Below are 10,333 nucleotides of genomic sequence, written 5' to 3'. Positions count from 1 at the left end.
CGGCGCAGGCCGAGCTGGCGGGCGCCCGCCCGGAAGTCGACGCGGCGCGGCCCCAGCTGAGAGGAAGCTGCCCGCAGCCGGGACTCCCCCGAGAGTCTCGCGGCCCGGAAGCCCCGTGTGTGTGAGCGTGTCTTTAAAATACTTACCGTCTCGCAGCCTCCGCACACAGTAACAGAGGTGGGAAAGATAAATAACAATAATAATAACAGTAAAGCCCTCCGTCCGAATCGACGGTAGCCGGGATGGGACTTTCCAAAACAGCACCGAGAACGTTACCCAGCGCGTAGTGATGACGTAACGCGCAGCCCAGGCCTTTTTTTCCTCCCCCCCCCCCCGCCCTCCATCCTTTCTCTTCCCAATGGAAGGCGGAAAGAAGGCTCTCCGGCGCGCTGTTGTCATGGTAACCGGTACCCGCCTCTCTCCTAGTTCGAAGGATGGGATTGTTCTGCTTCTGGATCGGATACTCCAGGTTTATTACCTACAGGGACGGTTCCAAAGGACGATGATAATTAATACAACGAGAATAAATGGCATCATGTGTTTCCTATTATGAATCTGACTTCACTATTGTCTATATTGAGTGAATGGTGGTGTAGTTCTGCGTTGAATTTTTTTTTTCCTTTTGGTCGACTGTGGAGCACTGAGCTTTTCTCCCAAGGCTAGAATTCTACCATTTTGAGCCACAGCTCCACTTCCAATTTTTGGTTGGTTAATTGGAGATAAGAGTCGCAAGGCCTTTCTTCCTGGGCTTGATTCTCAGATCTCAGCCTCCTGAATCCCTAGGATTACAAGCAAGAGCCGCCCAAGTTTAGCTGAATCTTTTAAAAAAATATTAATATGTTTTTTAATTGTGAAAATACCGTACAGAGCGGTTACAATTACGTGAGCAAGGTAATGAGTGCATTTCTTATCAAGCATTGTCACCTCCTTAGTTTCCCCTTACCATTCCTGCCCTCCCAGCTCCCCCTCCCAACCCCACCCAGCTGAATCTTGAGAATTTTAAAGAGAATCTTTACCTGCTGCATGGGCAGCAGGAAATATTTCCCTTTTCTATTTTGCCCTACTTTACCTGTATTATACTAAAACAGAGTCTTTGCTAAAATTTTTAAAGCATAAGGAACCTTTTTTTTTTTTTCCAGTGCTGGGTCTTGATCTCAGGGACTGGGCACTGTCCCTGACCCTCTTCTGCTCAAAGCTAGTACTTTACCACTTGAGCCACAGCACCATTTCCAGCCTTTTCTGTTTATGTGGTACTGAGGATTCAAACCCAGGGCTTCCTGCATGCTAGGCAAGCACTCTACCACTGAGCCACATTCCCAGCCCTGAGAATAAAGAATCTTAATAATTATTTTTTTCTCACTTGTTCAAACAAGTGAGAACAAGTGGTACTAAGTCTTCAGTTCAGCCCTTAAGCTTTTTTCCCAAAGCTCTCCAGCCCCAAGTCTGACACTCTACTACTTGAGCCATAGCTCAAGTTCCACCTTTTGCTGGTAAATTGAAGATAAGAGTCTCAATAATTTTTCCGTTCAGGACTCCAAACCCAGATCCTCTAACCTCAGCCTGAAGTAGCTAGGATTGAAGAGTTGTAGTTTGAACTTCTGGTTGGTGTTTCCATAAAGAAATATTTCAAGGGTCTGGGAAGGTGGCTCAGTGGTAGAGCGCTTGCCTTGCATGCATGAGGCTCTGGGTTCAATTCCTCAGCACCACATAAGCAGAAAAAGCCAGAAGTAGTGCTATAGCTCAAGTGGTAGAGTGCTATCCCTGAGCTGAAGAGCTGAGGGACAGCACCCAGGCCCAGAGTTCAGGCCCCACGACTGACAAAAAAACAACACTTGGGACTATATTTCCTTACAGGGGCACTAGTAGCTCACACTTGTAATCCTAGCTCTTCAGGAGTCTGAGATGTGGTTCCATGGTTCAAAGCTAGCACATGCAGGGAAGGCCATGAGATTCTCATTTCCATTTAAACACCAGAAAGTTGGTTTCATTTTTTTTTTCTCTTTTTTGCGAGCTGAGGACCAAATCCACTTGCCAGGCAAGGCTCTTACACTGAGCTAAATCCCCAACACAACACCAGAAAGCTGGGTGTGAAGCTGTGGCTCAAGTGGTAAAACAGCAGCCTTAAGCAAAAAAGCTAAGGGAGCAGGGTGCTGGTGGCTCACGCCTGTAATCCTAGCTACTCAGGAGGCTGAGATCTGAGGATCTCGGTTCAAAGCCAGCCTGGGCAGGAGAGACCATGAGACTCCTATCTCCAATAAACCACCAGAAAACCAGAAGTGGCGCTGTAGCTCAAGTGGTAGAGCGCTCGCTTGAGCTGAAGAGCTAAGGGACAGCGCCCAGGCCCAGAGTTCAAGCCCCACGACCGACTGAAAAAAAAAAAAAGCTAAAGGACTTCACCCAGGCCCTTAGTTCAAGTCCCAGAATAGCACAAAAATAAAAAATAAACAAATATGAAGATAAGCAAAGAAGATCCAACATAATTATAATAAGAGTCCCTAAAGAGGGAAACCAAAATAAAATAACAGAAGGAATAACTAGAAACTTCAATTCCTGAAAATACTTTTAAAAGACTTCAAATTTCGCAGAAGGCTCATGCCTGTAATCTGAGCTATTTAGGAGACTGAAACCTGAGGATCTCAGTTTGAAATCAGCCCAGACAAGGAAGTCTGAAACATTTATCTCTAGCCACCAAAAAGCTAAAAGTAGAGACTTGGCTTAAGTGATAGATCATAAACTATGAATGAAAGGCCCAGTGAAGGCAAAATGCTCTAAATTCAAGTCTCAGAATCAGCACCAAAAATAAAAATTATTATTATTTTTTGTCAGTCTTGGGACTTGAACTCAGAACCTTGAACTCTTTTTTTTTTATAAGGCTAGCATTCTACCACTTTGAGACACAGTGCTACTCCAGTTTTCTGGTGGTTAATTGTAGGTAAGAGTCTCATGGACTTTCTTGTTTGGACTGGCTTTGAACCTTGACCCTCAAATCTCAGCCACCTGAATAGCTAACATTACAGGCATGAGCCCCTGTGCCTGGCAAATACTTACCTAATGATTAGTTTTGAAATGAGCTCAGCGAAATGCTTATAGAACCCTTAACTTTCTTCATTAAATAGTAGGAAATTTTGTTGGGATTTTATTTTATTTTGCTTTCTATTTAACCAAAATAATGGTATGAAACAATTTGAAAATGGAGTATCCCTTTCAAATTTGAACTGAATTGATTAAGAAACTAAACTATAGCAATTTAAAAAACTACAGCAACAGAGATTAAAAATGAGATTTACAACTCTGAATGCCCCTTTAACCAATTTTTGCCAGTGTAAACTCAAGGCTTGGCACTGTCCCTGAGCCTCTCTGTGCTCAAAGAGTGCCCTACCACTTGAGCCACAGCACCACTTCTGGCTCTTTCTGCTTATATTACTGAGGAATCAAATCTAGGGCTTCATGCATGCTAGGCAAGCACTCTACCAATAAACCACCTCCTCAGTCCTCCTTAACCTATTTTTTACAAAATGCTTCCCAGCTGCTTGGTAATGGAAACTTGTGTAAGCTAATCTGTCCTCCCACACACAAATACAATTGGAAAAGATAAGATAACAAATCATAAAACTAAATGTTTTGTTCCTTGGTAACAAACTAAGCCAGACAGTTGGTACTTCTCTTACTAGAGTTATTAAGTCTTAATTTGGGAAGCTGGAGGGTGTGCTTATAAATTTTACTTATGAAGTGGGGATGCTGGATCTAACCGGAGTCATCATGACCATGTGGTGGATAGGGAATTGGGTTTAACTGATGCCATCTTGTCTTCACGGTGGAGGAAGGGGAAGTCCTACCTCCAAGGTTATGGGCATGCCTGAATTCCTAGGCAGGAGTGGGGACTTCGATGATAGGTTACTGGACCTGTCAGTCCTATGTCTTCAACTTGGGAGACTTGTGAGTTTCCTGTGACCTTGCCCCCTGACCTTACCCTATTTTAGATCAGACCAGCTCATAAGCTATTACACCAGACCATGTGTGCTGTGTCTGTCCCTCAGCTCTTCAGCTCAAGCGCTCTACCACTTGAGCACAGCGCCACTTCCAGCTTTTTTTCTTTTTGCTTATGTGGTGCTGGGGAATCAAACCCAGGGCCTCATGCATGCAAGGCAAGTGCTCTACCACTGAGCTACCTTCCCAGCCCCTATTCTTGCCAATTTAGAGGACTACGAAAAATAAAATTAAACAAAACTATTTTCTATTCTTTTTTTTTTTCTATTTCTTTTTGTCAGTCCTGGGAACTTGAGCTGCTTTTGCTGAGGCTAGTTGAGCACTACCACTTGAACCACAGCGCTACTTCTAGCTTTTTCTGTTTATGTGGTACTGAGGAATCAAACCCAGGGCTTCACGCATGCTAGGCAAGCACTCTACCACTGAGCCACATTCCGTAACTATGCTATCTGTGCTAGCTGGGGCTATAGTCTGGCTGTCTAATGCTCCCCCAAATGCCAGGAATGTTAAAGGTTTGGTTCTTAGCCTTCAGTGCTTTGGTACGTGGGGCCCAGCAAGAGGCAAATAGTATGAAAGCTTAGTCTCTTGCAAATAGGACCATTCCTTTGACAAAGTCATGGGTTTCCCTAAATAGTCATGGATATGTTTATTATAGTCAGTTCTTCTGAGGAAAATGAGCTATTCCTCAAAAAGTAGTTGCAAGATTATGAAGTTCTGAAATTAAGAGACATCTGCATTCAAATGTCATTTCTTTTTTTTGGGGGGGGGGATCCGGTTGTGGGGCCTGAACTCCTGGGCGCTATCCCTCAGCTCTTCAGCTCAAGGCTAGCACTCTACCACTTGAGCCACAGCGCCACTTCTGGCTTTTTTCTTTTTGCTTATGTGGTGCTGGGGAATTGAATCCAGGGCCTCAAGCATTGCAAGGCAAGTGCTCTACCACTGAGCCACTTTCCCAGCCCTCAAATGTCATTTCTTCTGCTGACTAGCTGTATACTAGTCTCTCAGTCCCTGTCCCACCCACATGTATAACACAGGGAAACCAATTCACCCACACCAAAGGATTTGTGTGGATTAAGTTGGAAATAACTCACCCTTAGGAAATGGCCAGTCATAGAGTTAATAGCAAATATTAATTTGTTTATTTATTGCCCATCCAGGGGCTTGAATTCATGGCCTGGACACTGTCCTTGAGCTATTGTGCTCAAGGCTAATCCTCTACCACTTGAGCCACAGCTCCACTTCTAGGGTTTTTGGTAATTTGTTGGAGATCAGTCTCATAGAGTTTCATGCCTGGGCTGGCTTTGAACAGTGATCCTCAGATCTCAGCCTCTGAGTAGCTAGGATTACAAGGCATGAGCCACTGATGCCCAGCTGATTTTGAGTAGCCTGGGCTACACAACGCATGGACCACCAGCACCCAGCACCCAGCAATAGTTTGTTATTCAATGAAAGATTGATTACAGATTACACATTTATCTCTTTCTCTGTATCTGCATCTCTCTCTCTCTCTGTCTCTTACTCTCTCCTATCTCGGAAAGATGAATAGACTATCAAGAGACCAAGTAAAACATTGAAAACACTTGGAGAGGTTGGAGTAACTCAGATTTAGTCTACATCAGTGGACCCAAAGGGGTCCCCTCCAAAGTCTGAAGGCCAACTCTAAGTTTGTACAGGGTATTGTAAGCAAGTTTAGGCAAGGAGGGGAATGCAGGAATGGAGCAAGTTTCAGGGACGAACTTCTCGTGCAAGGGGCAGGGGCAGGAAATGGACAATCTCAGATGTGTGACAGTTTCTCAGAAATTTCAGGGTGTGTAGGAAATAGCACAGAAAACAAGTATGGTTACAGAAGCAAAAGGCCTCATGTTTTCAACAATGGCTGGTTTGCTTTGCTCTGAAATGCTCCTTGCAGGGGAGGGGGTCCTTGGCTTATTTCAGGCTTCTGGGCCTAATGTCAACCAGGCCCAGCTCCTCTCTCACTTGAATGTTCTCTTGAACAGCAGGCACACACCTATATACTAGCTAGATACTTCTGTTATATGGGAGTTCAATCGTAAGAAACAGAGAAGCCACATTTGGAGAGGTCAAATTGCTAGCCTTTATTAGAAAGCTGGTGACTGCAGATAGACTCCTGTCTCATTCTGCAGACCAGAATGCTGTTAGCACAAAGCTTTTAAAGGCAAAAACCCCATTCTTAGGGTGGGAACCAAGCCTAAACAAAAGCATCAAGAAAGCAAGCTATACAGGGGAACAGTCCAGGGTGAGCCAATCAAACCATCTAGGCAAATAATCAAGGGTGAACATTCCCTGTAGCAAAACTTTCCTGGGTTTAAACAGCATAACATCTGTGTGTGAAAGAATGGCCTATCTGCTGGGTGCTGGTGGCTCACGCCTGTAATCTTAGCTACACAGGAGGCTGAGATCTGAGGATCTCGGTTCAAAGCCAGCCCGGGCAGAAAGTCCATCAGACTCTTCAATTAACCACCAGAAAACTGGAAGTGGCACTGTGGCTCAAGTGATAGCCAACTAGCTTTGAGCTGAAAAGCTCAGAGACAGTGCCTAGGCCCAGAGTTCAAGCCCCCTGACTGACCACAAAAAAACAAAAAAGGCCTATTTCACCTCTAGACTCTTCAGAGCTGGGTGAATAGCCCCAACTACTCAGCAAGACACCGTGGTGGTGGCTGTGAGAACAAGCCATAGTTCTGTAGACCCAGAATCCTTATGTCATTTCCACTTGGATATGTTGCAATCCCCACATGATGAACCTCTTTCTAGATTCTATTCTTTTTTTTTGGGTCCGGTTGTGGGGCCTGAACTCTGGGCCTGGGCCCTGTCCCTCAGCTCTTCAGCTCAAGTCTAGCGCTCTACCACTTGAGCCATAGCACCACTTCTGGCTTTTTTCTTTTTTCTTATGTGGTGCTGGGGAATCGAACACAGGGCCTCAGGCATGCAAGGCAAGCGCTCTACCACTGAGCCACCTTCCCAGCCCTCTTTTTTTTTTTTATGTCAGTCATGGGGCTTGAACTCCCTCAGCTCTTCAGCTCCAGGCTAGCGCTCTACCATTTGAGCCACACCGCCACTTCCGGCTTTCTGGTGGTTTATTGGAGATAAGAGTCTCATGGACTTTCCTGCCTGGGCTGGCTTTGAACCAAGATCCTCTGCGACCCTCAGATCCTATAATCCGCTAGGATTATAGGTGGGAGCCACCAGCACCTGGCTTTCTAATTTTTTTTTTTTTGGTAGGTCATGGGGCCTGAACTCAGGGCCTGGGCACTGTCCCTCAGTTCTTCAGCTCAAGACTAGTGCTCTACCACTTGAGCCACAGCGCCACTTCCAGCCTTTTCTGCTTATATGGTCTGAGGAATCGAACCCAGGACCTCATGAATGCAAGGCAAGCATTATACCACTAAGCCACCTTCCTAGCCCTCTAAATTCTTAAAATTTATAAAATTTATTTTCTAAAATACAACTGAACCAGGTGTATGTCTAGCACTGAGATATAACCCATACTTTTTGTTTTGTTGAGATAGTATCTTACTAGGTAACCTAGGCTAGCCACAAACTCCCAGTCCACCTGCCTCCACCTTTTGAGTGCTGGGACTACAGGCCTGCCCAGTCATCACCTATTGCTTCCTCAGTTTTTAAAACCAGCATTTTCTATAGCAAAAAGGTGGAAACTGATAGTCTGTGTCACAGCCATTGCCGGCTTCTTTAGAGCTCAGACATGGGTTAACCTATTGGCACTTAATGTGCCTGCGAGTTAAAAACTTTCATTTATAGTGTAAAAAACTTTAAGGCAAAAGAAAAAAATTATTGTAAATGTTATGCAATTCCAGGCTTTGCTCCAGGTAAGGGTGGTGTAAAGTAAATTATCAGAGAAACCACATTTTAGGAGATTGAATCTTGGAGTTTTTATTACTTCGTTAGTAGTCTGCAGGCAGCCCCATTGTAACAAAGGCCTGCAGCCTGCAAATACACTTAACACAGCTAGGAAACAGGCCAGCGAGAAAGGAAAGAACAAAAACAATACCAACAAACCAGTTCAGCTCAGAGAGCTGAATGATGAGATGCCATGATGACCTGAGAGGAGCCAGGAGCCAGGTAAAGGCGCCTAGGCTCCACTGGGCCTAAATAGGGTCCAGGCAGAAGGTCGGGTCACAGAATACTTCCAGTCCCAAGCCCTGGACAGGACAGGTTCAGTAACCTACCAGCCAAGTGTCCATCCCTATCTCCAGGGATCCAGGTATGCCTGAGGGGGGGGGGAGGACCCTCCTCCACCATGAAGACAAGATGGCCGAACTTAAATGGACATACTCAAGTACCAGCAGAACTTTTCCATCTAGGGAAGATAGGCCTTAACCTTCCATATAGCTTAGGCGTAGAAGCTACTCAGAGGCTGGTGATTCAAGCCACTTAGGGAATTCTTCAATGCAGAATCAAAGCATTCTCTATATGCAAAGCTGTCCTAAGGCTATGACAGCTGCATTTCTTTGAAGCAGAGAACTCCTAACTCACCTCCAGCTAAGCATCTGCATTAAGTGAATGGCCTCTCTCACCTCCAGGCTTTTCAGAGTTGGGTTGCGATTCTGCGGGGGGGGGGGGGGGGGCACGCGCATGCACACACACACACACACACACACACACACACACAGAAGAGGGACCAGGTTGGCTACAAGAAATAATTTAGGCTCATCTTCCTTACTTCATTGGCACTGCACACAGGTTTCATATCTTCCTGTTTAAGGCTCTTAGTTCTTCTGAGCCTGGATAGGGTGGGCACTTGTGTGCATATCTGTAGAGATGTATACCAACTTTCACTGGCCATTAAATTAGCCATAGTAAATATTGAAATTTATATCCTGATATAATTTAAACCTAAGTCGTTTTATACACTTTAGTAACACATTACAAGTCTAGCTCAACATTGATTCAATTTTTTGTCGCCTTATTTCCATGGTTAAGGTATTTAAGGATAACTTAAAAGACACGTGGAAAAGATTGGAGATTAAGGCAATCAAATGTTGGTTAGGCAAAATATTTTCTAAAGATTACATGTTCAGAGTTTGGTGCCATTTGACATTTCTGTAGTTCACTTGCTTTCTTCTCTTACAGGAAGGTAAGAGACTTCTGAGAATGGAAAGCACGTTTGAGTTAGTGTACCAGGAAGGGTCACTTTGTTTTTGCCATAGGCTAGTACTTTACACTTCTACTTCTCTGTGTTTGGTGGTTAATTGGAGATGACAATCTTATAAACCGTGTTAGTGGCTCATACTTGTAATCCTAGCTACTCGGGAGGCTGAGATCTGAGGTTTGCAGTTCAAAGTCTGCCCTGTCAGGAAAGTCAAGTGAGAATCTTATCCCCAATTAATCACCAGATACCCAGAAGTCAAGTTGTGGCTCAAAGTGGTAGAGCACTAGTCTGGAGCAGGAAAGCTCTGGGACAGCGTTCAGACCCTAGATTCAAACCCTACAACTGACAAAAACAATAACAACAACTAAAGGTCTCATGGACTTCTCCACCCAGCAGGCTTAGATCCTTAGATTTCAGCCTCCTGAGTAGGTAGGATTATAGGCATAAGCCACTGGCTTAGTTTGGGGACTTATAAATGACTTCTGCTGTATCAGAAGCTATATTAAACTCATCGCAGAATGATGATAACTAACGTATCAAAAGTGTCCAAGTCAAGGATCCCATGCATGAACCACTGGCACCTGGCTCTATTACATTTTTTTGTTATTGTTGTTGGTTGTGAGGCTTATCCCTAAACTGTCTTTTGCTCAAAGCTAGTGTTCTACCACCTTAAACCACAGTGCCCCTTCTGATTTTCTGGTGGTTAATTGGAGATAAGAGTTTCACAGACTTTCTTTCCTGGGCTGGCTTTGAACCTCAATCCTCAGATCTCAGCTTCCTGTGTAGCTAGGATAATAGGCATGAGCCACCAGTGTCCAGCTTCTATTTCATTTTTATTTGCAATAAGCATAACCTTGGGGATTGGAGGTATGGCTCAGGTGGCAGAACATCGGCCAATGAGGGAAAGCATCCGATCAAGATTTTGGATCCTGGTCTTGGACAAAAGATATTAGAAGTACCTTTGGCCTTCATGCAATGTGGATCCTGCATAAAGTAAACTATTAAAGTTTATACTTATCAGCCGGGCGCCGTTGGCTCACGCCTGTAATCCTAGCTACTCAGGAGGCTGAGATCTGAGAATCGCGGCTCAAAGCCAGCCCGGGCAGGAAAGACCGCGAGACTCCTATCTCCAATAAACCACTAGAAAACCGGAAGTGGTGCTGTAGCTCAAGTGGTAGAGCGCTTGCCTTGAGCTGAAGAGCTGAGGGACAGCGCCCA

The 10,333-nt window shown here is 44.8% G+C and overlaps 1 protein-coding gene across 1 annotated transcript in view; it reads right to left on the bottom strand.

The window, feature by feature from the left end:
* Smarcad1 (SWI/SNF-related, matrix-associated actin-dependent regulator of chromatin, subfamily a, containing DEAD/H box 1) overlaps positions 1 to 232 on the bottom strand; it is a 58,035-nt gene extending 57,803 nt beyond the window's left edge. Inside the window, exon 1 of the mRNA XM_013029786.1 lies at positions 147 to 232. The gene's annotated coding sequence lies outside the window, so the exon portion shown is untranslated. The remainder of the gene's footprint in view (positions 1 to 146) is intronic.
* Between the last annotated feature and the right edge of the window lie 10,101 nt (positions 233 to 10,333).

The sequence above is a fragment of the Dipodomys ordii genome, unplaced genomic scaffold (genome assembly GCF_000151885.1).
Source record: "Dipodomys ordii isolate 6190 unplaced genomic scaffold, Dord_2.0 Scaffold122, whole genome shotgun sequence".
NCBI lineage: Eukaryota > Metazoa > Chordata > Mammalia > Rodentia > Heteromyidae > Dipodomys > Dipodomys ordii.
Note: the sequence above shows the minus strand (reverse complement) of the source record. Positions and strands in the feature narration are given on the sequence as shown.